We start from the raw sequence: 13,273 nt of genomic DNA, 5'->3' as shown, positions 1-13,273 counted from the left end.
TGGATCGAATCTTCTCTTCAAGAAAACAAAGTGCGACCGAACCATTATGTCCGATAGGGACATTCCAGGCCGGGTTTGCAATTGACAGTTGGAATAATTGGCGATCAATATGCCTATATTCTATTGAGATTGAAGATGTTGAGGATCTGTATCTCCTCGTCATCTTCCTGATCGGTTGGGGAGCGATCGCAATTTGGATTTGGATTTGCTGCCGTCAAGTAGTAGCAAGATTGGAAAATGCCCACATTGAACTGACAAAGCGGCTCGCTCAACATACAGCCGATGAACAATGTAGGGGTCAAATAATGTTGGGGGTCGCGCAGGACATTAGGACCGCGACAAAGAAGATGCAAGATCTGGATTAAATTAAAGCATTACAGGAATCATTGTAACCTGATGCAACCCACCCCCCCCCCCCCCCCCCCCCGCCACGAAACTCAAGTCTGTGGAAGAAAAGAAGGAATGTTCGAGGTCAATGCAAGAGGCCGAGGAGAAGAAGTCAAGATAAGACCTGGTTTATGACATCCGTACCCATCGCAACCAAGGACGGGACAGTATCTGACTGTCTGAAGATAAGATGGATGGCCTCCCCCCCTCCCCATCCTCACGCAAACCTCCCCCCCACGAGCACGACTGGCGACGTGCACGGAAGGAGGGGTGGATCCCTCGACTGCCTCACACGCCCAAACCCTAAGCCACTACCCTATCCTTAACTCCCACCCCCCACTCTCCGCCCTCCCTCCCATCCCCCAAATTCCCTCCCCCGAGGGTGCTTCCTGAAGCTCACTGACTTTCGACATAAATGAACATTGTAACAACAAATGTGCTTTGTTTTGTATTAATTTAGGGTTGTGCCATTATTATTATGCAAAGATAATAATTGTGATTAATTCTGTAATGAGTTGTGTGTTTCTAGCATCCTTGACACCCAAGGACAACGATGGAAATAAGTCAAGAGGCTTTTACGTTACTATCCTTGACAGCAATGTATGCTGGAGTAATGATCTGTATATGTTGTGGAGTCTAAATAAAAACCTGAAACCTGAAACCTCCGGTAACTAGTAAACACTAACTAGATCACCAAGAAACACTCCAAACTAGTTCTACCAGCTCCTCAGGTAACTAGTAAACACTAACTAGATCACCAAGAAACACTCCAAACTAGTTCTACCAGCTCCTCAGGTAACTAGTAAACACTAACTAGATCACCAAGAAACACTCCAAACTAGTTCTACCAGCTCCTCAGGTAGTAAACACTAACTAGATCACCAAGAAACACTCCAAACTAGTTCTACCAGCTCCTCAGGTAGTAAACACTAACTAGATCACCAAGAAACACTCCAAACTAGTTCTACCAGCTCCTCAGGTAACTAGTAAACACTAACTAGATCACCAAGAAACACTCCAAACTAGTTCTACCAGCTCCTCAGGTAACTAGTAAACACTAACTAGATCACCAAGAAACACTCCAAACTAGTTCTACCAGCTCCTCCGGTAACTAGTAAACACTAACTAGATCACCAAGAAACACTCCAAACTAGTTCTACCAGCTCCTCAGGTAACTAGTAAACACTAACTAGATCACCAAGAAACACTCCAAACTAGTTCTACCAGCTCCTCAGGTAACTAGTACACACTAACTAGATCACCAAGAAACACTCCAAACTAGTTCTACCAGCTCCTCCGGTAACTAGTAAACACTAACTAGATCACCAAGAAACACTCCAAACTAGTTCTACCAGCTCCTCAGGTAACTAGTAAACACTAACTAGATCACCAAGAAACACTCCAAACTAGTTCTACCAGCTCCTCAGGTAACTAGTAAACACTAACTAGATCACCAAGAAACACTCCAAACTAGTTCTACCAGCTCCTCTACCAGATCCTTTCTAACCTCCCCAGAGAGCAGTCGCATTTTTTATCTCTCCTCCCTGCCCTCCAAGGCCTCCTCTACCCTCCTCCCTGCAGCCGCTTTTATCTCCGTACACCAGCGCTGTCTTTCTGCTTCTCTCGACGGTGTGGACTCTAAGCTGCAATTAATAACGGTGTGGATCCCTAATTACAACTGCCTTACATCTGCCTCCTTGACGGTGTGGACATTCTACTTTTTCTTCAATATACCTGACTTCCCACTCAGTCAATCAATGGATCAACTAGTAAGCTGGAGTTTTGCAGCAGTGGATCGAATCTTCTCTTCAAGAAAACAAAGTGCGACCGAACCATTATGTCCGATAGGGACATTCCAGGCCGGGTTTGCAATTGACAGTTGGAATAATTGGCGATCAATATGCCTATATTCTATTGAGATTGAAGATGTTGAGGATCTGTATCTCCTCGTCATCTTCCTGATCGGTTGGGGAGCGATCGCAATTTGGATTTGGATTTGCTGCCGTCAAGTAGTAGCAAGATTGGAAAATGCCCACATTGAACTGACAAAGCGGCTCGCTCAACATACAGCCGATGAACAATGTAGGGGTCAAATAATGTTGGGGGTCGCGCAGGACATTAGGACCGCGACAAAGAAGATGCAAGATCTGGATTAAATTAAAGCATTACAGGAATCATTGTAACCTGATGCAACCCACCCCCCCCCCCCCCCCCCGCCACGAAACTCAAGTCTGTGGAAGAAAAGAAGGAATGTTCGAGGTCAATGCAAGAGGCCGAGGAGAAGAAGTCAAGATAAGACCTGGTTTATGACATCCGTACCCATCGCAACCAAGGACGGGACAGTATCTGACTGTCTGAAGATAAGATGGATGGCCTCCCCCCCTCCCCATCCTCACGCAAACCTCCCCCCCCACGAGCACGACTGGCGACGTGCACGGAAGGAGGGGTGGATCCCTCGACTGCCTCACACGCCCAAACCCTAAGCCACTACCCTATCCTTAACTCCCACCCCCCACTCTCCGCCCTCCCTCCCATCCCCCAAATTCCCTCCCCCGAGGGTGCTTCCTGAAGCTCACTGACTTTCGACATAAATGAACATTGTAACAACAAATGTGCTTTGTTTTGTATTAATTTAGGGTTGTGCCATTATTATTATGCAAAGATAATAATTGTGATTAATTCTGTAATGAGTTGTGTGTTTCTAGCATCCTTGACACCCAAGGACAACGATGGAAATAAGTCAAGAGGCTTTTACGTTACTATCCTTGACAGCAATGTATGCTGGAGTAATGATCTGTATATGTTGTGGAGTCTAAATAAAAACCTGAAACCTGAAACCTCCTCCGGTAACTAGTAAACACTAACTAGATCACCAAGAAACACTCCAAACTAGTTCTACCAGCTCCTCAGGTAACTAGTAAACACTAACTAGATCACCAAGAAACACTCCAAACTAGTTCTACCAGCTCCTCAGGTAACTAGTAAACACTAACTAGATCACCAAGAAACACTCCAAACTAGTTCTACCAGCTCCTCAGGTAGTAAACACTAACTAGATCACCAAGAAACACTCCAAACTAGTTCTACCAGCTCCTCAGGTAACTAGTAAACACTAACTAGATCACCAAGAAACACTCCAAACTAGTTCTACCAGCTCCTCAGGTAACTAGTAAACACTAACTAGATCACCAAGAAACACTCCAAACTAGTTCTACCAGCTCCTCCGGTAACTAGTAAACACTAACTAGATCACCAAGAAACACTCCAAACTAGTTCTACCAGCTCCTCAGGTAACTAGTAAACACTAACTAGATCACCAAGAAACACTCCAAACTAGTTCTACCAGCTCCTCAGGTAACTAGTACACACTAACTAGATCACCAAGAAACACTCCAAACTAGTTCTACCAGCTCCTCAGGTAACTAGTAAACACTAACTAGATCACCAAGAAACACTCCAAACTAGTTCTACCAGCTCCTCCGGTAACTAGTACACACTAACTAGTTCACCAAGAAATGCTCCAAACTAGTTCTACCAGCTCCTCCGGTAACTAGTACACACTAACTAGTTCACCAAGAAATGCTCTATGTATTGATGTAAAGATATATTTTCCTTATAGGTGATTGATGCTGAACTAGAGGTGGATGTCACTTGTTTTACAGCTGTTTTATATGTGTAGCGGTTTGTTTGCTGTATGTGTGTGCAGGGGCGTAGCTGGGGGGGGGGGTAGCTTAGGATGATTCCAAGGGCCCAGCACTGGGGGGGGGGGGGGCAATTTTTTTTCTTTTTTTTTTCTTTTATACTAGACATCACTCAGGTGTATTATTGATGCTCTCATTGATATTGTTTCTGAAGTGTGTGTGTGTGAGATATATAGAGAGAGAGGGGGGGCTTTGGTAGACTATTGCATTGGTCCATTCATTGAAGATGAACGCAATGCGGCATCCTTTACTAGGCTCACCCACCAACAGTGCAGGTGCTGAACTGCTGATCCGAATGTATAGGTAAAAAGTAAACCATATTATGCGTTTTCATCAATAAAAAAATGGCCAAAAAAAATTCCGCTTGCACGCTCGCATTCACTGGGGGCCTACAAATACATTCTTTCATGGGGCCCAGAATCTGGAGCTACACCCCTGCCCATGTCAGATACAACAACAGCGAGAAGGATAGATGTTTTAGCCACAGACGTTTTTGAAACTATTTTGGGTCAATTGAGGAAAGCTGCTGTAATATCGTTGGCTGTGGACTCAGACATAGCTCAGCTGTGTTTATTTGTGCGTTTTTTCGATGGTGACATTTTCAGAGAGGACATCCTGGGACTAATACCTCTGGAAGGAAAGACAACCGGTGAAATCGTGTTCAACAAGATTGTTGCTTTTTTCAAAGACAACAAGCTTAATTTGGAGCAAGTTAACATGCTGGTTACAGACGGTGCTCCATCTATGGCGGGGAGGATCAAAGGCCTGGCTGCACGACTGCGTGCCATCGCACCGAGGATGAAATCACTCCACTGCTTGATCCACCAGAGCGTTCTGTGCGCCCGACTCAGTGGTGAGTTGAAAGATACAATGGACTCCGTTATGGCCATGATTAACTTTGTCAGAGCGACGTCCAGTCTTCAACACAGACTGTTTCGTCAACTACTTGAGGATATGTCAGCTGATCATAGTGATTTACTGTTACACAATGACGTTCGGTGGTTAAGCAAGGGCAATGCGCTCAAGAGAGTATGTGACCTCAGGAATGAAATTATAACGTTTCTCCGTGACTCCAAGCAGAAGAAAGCCAACACGTTTCTGTGTCGCTAATGTTGGATGATGGATCTGTGTCCAATATGTGCTTTTTAAGCGACATCTTTCATCATTTGAATCAACTTAATCTGGGACTGCAGGGTAGAAATAAAACAGTTACAGATATTGTTGAAAGTCTAACTGCATTTCAAACTAAACTAGTTCTTTTCTCATCTGATCTCACTGACAGAATGCTCCACTTTCCCACACTTTTGACTTTACTTGTTGATGACTTGATAAAGTTACAGCCAAAAGTCACTCAATTAATGACAGATTTCATTGATAAATTGAGGGAAAACTTTGCAAGTCGATTTGATGATTTTGACATGCCCAGAGAATTGATGCATTTTGTGAGCAACCCATTTGCCAATGTAGCTGCTATTTCCACAAAAGGACAAGAGTTCCTTGCATCACTTCACATTGATGAAGGTCTCCTGCAACTTGAAATAATTGACATGCAAGCATCATCTGCTCTGAAGCAGGCACTTGAGAATGAATCCACCACAACATTTTGGATAAAGTGTATTCATGTCAACACATTCCCCAAAATAAAAACGCTGGCAATATCTGTGCTAACAATGTTTGGCTCAACATACACCTGTGAATCCAGTTTCTCTCACATGAATGCCATTAAAACAAGCAACCGTGCCTCCTTGACAAATGAGCATTTGCATCACTGTTTGCGGGTAGCCCTCACTTCCTATGAACCCTCTTTCTCTGCCATTGCCCAGTCAAAGAAGTGCAATCTCTCTCATTAGATGTGTGTATGTAGGCTAGGCCTGTCTGCCCCCCACCCCCCCTGATGTTTGAGAGTTAAGAGTGGACAATAAGTGCTAATAAGATGCTGTGATTTGCTGTTGTTGCACAGACATGAAGCAATTTTTCATAAGCTGCACTATAAATGTGTTTTTTGTTCAAGTGTTGATGTTAGAATGTTCAGATGCACATCATTGACTTGTTTGTTTTTTATTTTATTTTTATATTGAAATGTTGAAGAGATGTTGCAGTTGTTGCACAGTCATAAATGAAGCACTTTTTGCAGGAGATGTTGCAGATGTGGCACATAAATGAAGCACTTATTTTGAAAAGTAGACTACTTTTGCAATGTAGTTAAATAAAATTTGTGAAAATGTGGTTGCGTGTTGTGTCAAGTGTACATATATTTGTTGCGTGTTGTGTCAAGTGTACATATATTCATAGCACGGGGAGGCGCCGTGGCAGTCCGGCCCCTGGCCCCTTGGGTTTCTGACAATGTGGCCCCCTGAACAATTTAGTTGAATAGCCCTGTCCTACATCCTCCACTGCGACTTGTGTAGGGCGAAGCAGGAAAAGCCTCTCGCACACAAGGCGTTCCTGGAGGTGTTGATGGAGGAGCTGTGTGGAGTGGACAGCACAGGAGTTCCTGTGGACAGGAAGGCAAACCACATCCCTGTTCCCATCACCCCTCCCGCAGCGGACGCGGACAAGAGCCAGAAAGCCACCGCTAGCCATAAGACCTGTGTGCAGTGCACCAAGGCGGGAAAGAGGAGCATCACAGCATGGAAATGCAAGTGCTGTGATGATTGATTGATTGATTGATTTTTATTGTGGAGTAAAAGACAGCATCCAAGGGATAAAAACATGAGAAAGTGCAAGCACTTATTTCCATCATGGTCCCTGATTTTGGACATGGACAGACATCATAAAACATAGAGCATCATAATAAAACATACTAAAACAGAGCGTCATAATAAAACATAGAGCATCATAATAAAACATAGAGCATCATAATAAAACATAGATCATCATAATAAAAAACAGAGAATAAAACATAATAGCAACCCCATACAAAAAAAACACTCCCTACCCTCTCCTTCCTATGGCTATTCTATACTTCACTGGCTAGCCATTTCTTTGTGGCACGTCTAAAACCTCCCCCCTCTTCGATGTTTTTCAGGGCCACTGGAAGCTTGTTCCACTCCAGTGCTGCAGAATATAAAAAAGTATTTGTGCCCATTAGGGAGTTACATTTTGGCAGAATAAAATCCGTACTGCTCCTTCTAGTGGAGTATGAATGATTGTCACGGAATCGATTAAAATAATTAGATAGATATTTCGGACCTGTATTTTGAACTATCTTGTGTGTGAGACCTAATTTTATGTGAATTACCCTTTTATTGACCGGAAGCCAGTTTAGTTGCCTAAAGAAAGTTGGCCCTAGGTGAGTACGTGGAGGTAGTTTAAGGACTACTCTCATTAATTTGTTTTGAGCTGTCTGAAGTTTGTTTTTCAGGACCTGTGGAGTGCCACTAAACCAGGAGGTGGCAGCATAGTCAAAGTGACTCTGTACTAATGCGCCCGCTAGCATTTTAAGTGTTGCCTGGTCCAGTAGTTTCCCTTGTCTAGCTATGAATTTCGTTTTCTGGCAGATTTTAGTGTGGGCTTTTTTAGCCATGGCCTCTCCTGTAAGATGTTTGTCCAGTATGCAGCCTAGATATACTACAGAATCCTTGTTTGTTATTTGCTTCTCACCTACTCTTACCTTCATTTCAATTTCTTTACCAAGCCATTTCTTTGATCCGAACAGGATGGCCTCTGTTTTTCCTAGATGAAGAGATAGTTTGTTATCTGACAGCCATGTCTGCACATTTGATAGCTCCTCACTAAGGGTCCTCTCCACTACTGCCAAGTCCTTATGGGAGACCAGAATGGCTGAGTCATCCGCATAAAGAAAAAGGTCTGATGAACAGGCATTCTTCATATACACTATACAGTATGAAAACTAACTTGTCAGTCATATAGGTGAGACTGTGCTGAAAAAATAGATACCACACATATCATGGTAAAACATTTTAAAATGGGAATTATACAATTTAAATCAAAATTAGCCAAAACATTGAAAATATCCTGGACCTGTCGCTTTTGGGATTTGGCACAAACACATTTATTATTTACAAAAATATACAATAAGGACTATGGTCGATTTTCAGACTTTTGATCACATTTATTTAAAAAGAACAAGAAATTTAACATACCAATCATTATCATAACATTTTAGTTTGCAGTTGATGAATGCCAAAAGAAATGGAAGAATCTGAGAACATCATATGTTAGAAAAAGAAGAGCAAAAAAAAGAGATCATGTCCTTTCTTCTCCCCTATACCCAGGGCAAAGGGTATGTATGTGGTTAAAGTAAAAATTACTTTACATGTATATTTTACATGGGTGAAGACCTGGGCCAACATGGGTGACTGACCAGAGGAGGGCAGGGGACCAGAGGGGGCAGAGGACCAGAGGGGGCAGAGGACCAGAGGAGGGCAGAGGAGGGCAGGGGACCAGAGGAGAGAGAGAGACTGGCTGCGTCTATACTTCCCACAAGCAAGTTGTCCTTCCGCGTTCCCGTTTTGCACTCTGATTGGCCACGCACGTTTCTGGTCATGTGACATGCACGCCCAATTGCATGACGAGCAGTGTCTTAGCCCATTTCCGCGTCGAACAGCCTGCAAACGACCTAACGCCTAGTTTATCACTGGTTAAGCTTAGGCGACTCTTTCGCAGTTGGTGAAGGTTAGAGTTTGGAATCAGGGCTGGCGTTCTATCGCCATGCTCTAAGACAAACTCTAACCTTAACCAACTTCGAAAGAGCACCTAAGCTTAACCGCCCAAAGAACTTGCCATCACACGATTGGGCGCACATGTCACATGACCAGAAACGTCAGTGGCCAATCAGATCGCGCAAAAGGACAACTTGCTTGCGTAAAGTATTCACGCAGACTGCCTGAGACATTAAACCTCTAGATCGGTGGCGGGATCCTGACAGTACATGGAGGGGTGCGGTGCAATGTATCGATTTTGCTCCCAGTAATTAAAATGTGTAAGGTACCTCTGCCCCTGCTCCCACTGCTGTCTTGTTGGCCTCATGGCTGATGGGCCAGCTGAAGCTACATTGCCCTGCTCCTGGAGAGCACGAAGTTCCTCCAGAATTTTGATTATGGCAATTTGTGCCTTTGCCTGCAATGGAGGGGGTTAGAGCCTCCATCACAGGCACTTGGCTGAGGAGAAAGTGCTCCCTCGCCGTCTTCTGTGTTGGGGGAGCTGCAGGCTTCGATGGAGCTGTGATCATACAATTAGGTGCGGCTGGGTAGCGCAGTGGAGATTGCGCTCGTCACCAATGCAAGAGACTCCGGTCTCGAATCCCGGTGTCAGCATTGCCTCCGGCTTGGGCCAGTCATCATACTATCTCAATTGGCAGAGGTAGCGGGTGGACGTCGATGGGTGGGGATTGGACGTTGTGGACAGCGACTCCTACAGGTCGGTTGGGGGACGCCTGCACAGCAGAGACAGGACGTTAGGGGGGTAGTGTGAGCCTCCCACGCGTTACACCTCGCCACAGAGTCCGCACTGTCTGGTGAAAAGATGTGACAGGCTGCCTCCTCGTGTACCGGAGGGGACACATGATGCAAGGCTTCTATCCTCCCTACGACCGACCAGTGGGAGGCATAGTCGAGCAACGTTCAAGACAGGGGAGGGGAGAATTGGAAATACGAAATTGGGATGGGAGAAAAATAGAAAATAAGGAGAAAAAGTGGATAAAAAAAAACAAATGACTTAGGACTTTTAATATTTAACAAGGCTAGTCCCTAACCATGTAGCCTACCTGTATATGGTCCCCAACTACAACACAGAGCTGCCAACTGTAACGCAGTGAGCGTCAGACTCCTCAAACACCCTTGTACACGCTAAAATAACCTTTAACACATTGGCGCCCAGCCACGGAGATGTCCGTGTTTCGAATCCAACGCTAGAGGGCCATCAGGTTGTTTTGGCTTTTATTCCATTTTAATAACCTACTCAATGTCACCGAGCGGCACTGCAGAAGTACCCTACTCTTTGAATTCGAAAAAGTGCATTACCGGCCAGATCCTCGTAGGGGCGCTGTCTCGATAATGCAGTGTTCCCTGTGGCAGAAGTTGTCTTGTTTTTTCTGGATCTTCAATGTAGTTTTCTGCTAACCTGAAGCTATGCCTGTAGCATGTAGCACGGAATACGTTTTGGGACGCGGATTCCAGTGTGCAGTAAAGGAATATATGATCAGCCAATGGACATATCGATCTACCAGATAGCGATCGCTAACTGGGAAATCCTTTTTGCAGTCCAACCGGTCACAGTTAAGATCGATTTGATGTCAATTTCAGCTTGGTTGGGCCTTGCTTTGATAGTGTAGTAGAATCCTAACAATAATCTAAGGTTATTGTACAGTACAAGGAGGTCGCTAAACTGGAGGAGGAAAAAGGATCATAAGTGATAGAATTTGGTCTCCTCATCTGACTCCCAATATAGCCAGCAAGGAATAAATGTGCAGTCCAGACAACAGAGTTCGAATTCAACTCATGGATTTATTTGTCTCGGCGGCCAGGAGTGAATAAAAAGGTTGCTTTTCACATACAAGGATTATCAGAATACATTAATCATGTCTGTTTTGTACACAGGATCAACAAGGTTTGCATCTCAAAACCCCACCATACATACAACAGTCATTGTTAACATAAATGTAATTAGAGAAAATACTGTAAGCATTACACATGAGTAAATCTGGTTTACAGATAGATCAGGGATCTGTACATTACTCGAATCTAAACAACAATTGGTGTTTCCCATGATTTACTCACGTAAAATGCAATCAGCTCACAGTAGTCTCTGGATGGGTGGCGGTGGAGCCGCAGACCTGGGGAGGGGTCTGGGCTCCTGAATTAACCCTGTGTTCGCTCTTAAATACTATCATTTCCCACCAATCATAACATTCTAGTAGTCCGTTTTGATCCAATCAGGTGGTCTTCTGTGGGGGCTGTCCCCAATCGATCTCCTGGGTTTCTCTGTGGGGGCCGGCTGCCCCCACCTCCTCGATCTCCTGTGTGGGTCTTGACTCAATAAACAGAGGGAGCCGCTGGTGGCCCCCGTCATTGTCTTCCTTTAAACATAGGGGGGCCGCCAATGGCCCCCGTGGGTGTGGTTCCTGTGTGAGTCTTCTTTCAGTAAACAGAGGGGGCCGCCTAATGGCCCCCGTCGGTGTGGTTCCTTTGATGAGTATCGAGGAGGGCGCTTTTGATGGCCCCCCTCCTTTGGCTGCTCAAATCTCCTCTGACTGAATAAACATTCCTTCTATATGGTTATAGATGTCTAATATCACCCAAGTACAGTCAGTGCTTTCCCAGACTGATACCAGACATCCTATGAAACCACACAAACCTTTATTCACCAGACTGAAACTCTGTCTATCTGTGATACATATACCAGGATTCCATAACAAGAGTGTAATAACACTTGTTCCTCTGCTATTTAAAGTGAGCCACTGTTTACTGTGGGGTGTGACTTCCCCTGTGGCCTTTTATGACCGGCAACTGTTGTTCTCTAATCCAGTCTTACCCCTGCGCGGGGGTTTGTTTGGAATGCACTTTTGGCTAAGCCCTGTTTTTACATTATGGATTAATTTCTTTTATTCACACATATTAGTTATGGAATTCAAGGTCAATATTACCACAATAGCCATCCACCCGGTCAGCGAATGAGGCTACTGAGGCAAATGCCGTTATTGGTAATCAATAATCAGAAACGACGTCACCCGCCCCCCCCCCTTTCATGCATTCATGGTGGACCATCATATCGATCATATGCAGTTTGATTTTTAACTCTAGCTTCTCTATAGCCGAAATGCCATTGGATTTAACGTTACTAGCTTAGCGCCTTATATCATGCCTTCCAGGAAATATACCAGCCCAAATCCCATATAACGCTTATATTCAAGATGCTATAAAATGACAACGTATTGATGAATTTCTTTTTCTTTAAGCCATTTTGAAGGGACGGTTTATGGTCTCAATTGACAATGAGAATGGACAGATAGCAATACTATAAAGTATAGATTTAGCTCTACAAACAGCCTCACGAACTATGCAAGTCTGTTTTGAAATGCTGGCCGTCTAGAGTGATATTAGACGGCCCCAAATGGCCCGAATGTGTTAATACGAATTATACTTATTTATCGTCATATGTATTGTGATTGTATTTTATTCTTATTCGTATTACTTTTTTTATCATGTCTACTCTATTTTATTATCTATTCTATTTTATTATTTGTAATTTTGCACAATCGAGGCGGGCATGGCCACCTACATTTCACTGCATGTCTTGTGTGTATGTATGTGACAAATACAACTCTTGAATCTTGAATCTATTGGGTATTTCTCCCTTTACTGACCTCCTCCACCGCTGTGTCTCTGTGCAAAAGTAGCGTGTGACCGCACGCCCTGGGAAGTGTTTGTGGAGAGAACATTGTGTTATGTGGACCCGCATTGTGTGTCAGGGCTTAACAAGTGGGAAATGTCAGCATATGTGCAGCCATTTTTCAGTCCAGCAATTACCCTTGAAAATGCCACAGGCCCATATAACAGAACAGTATGAAATGATCCATGCCTCAGCCAGGGCGCGTTGGCTCTCACATGAGTAGGGGTTAGTGACAGAATATCAGTGGTGGAAGAGCTACACAGTTCCTTAAATATCCAGATACATGAGTACTGTGGTAAAAGTATTTGCTATTGAATGTATTGTTAAATTATTACTAAATTAACCCCTTATTCGCCAAGGACGAGTTTCCACGTCATTCTCCGCCATGCGTAATCTGCCAATCAATATTTCAAAAATCTGTGATGGCAATCATATTTTACCCATGGAGTCTTGAGATCCCCTGTTGATCTCCTCTCAACTCTCCAATGGTTCAAGAGCGCCATCTGGTGGCCGATCGGCGGATCGCCCAAACAGGAAATGAGCGGCAGGAAGTAGGTGCTCATCCATATTCGGTCCGGCCACTCGCGATACTCGAGCTCGACACAATGGATAGCGATCCGTTGCCAATAACTCGATAAACAACATGATTTGGACGTATATACTATTATACAACCTGGAAATGGATCGCATATATCAACATCCCATAATAGCAATATTTTTGCTCCACGCTCATCACCCAACGCTACGAGGAGACTGGGGTGAGTTTCAGCCTGTTTGTTTACCATTTTTGATACAAACTGCTATGATCAATATATCACCCATACTACATGATT

Source organism: Notolepis coatsorum (assembly GCF_963971535.1).
Source record: "Notolepis coatsorum genome assembly, chromosome: 11".
Classification (NCBI taxonomy): Eukaryota; Metazoa; Chordata; class Actinopteri; order Aulopiformes; family Paralepididae; genus Notolepis; species Notolepis coatsorum.
The sequence above is the reverse complement of the archived record's forward strand: the minus strand, read 5'-3'. Positions refer to the sequence as shown.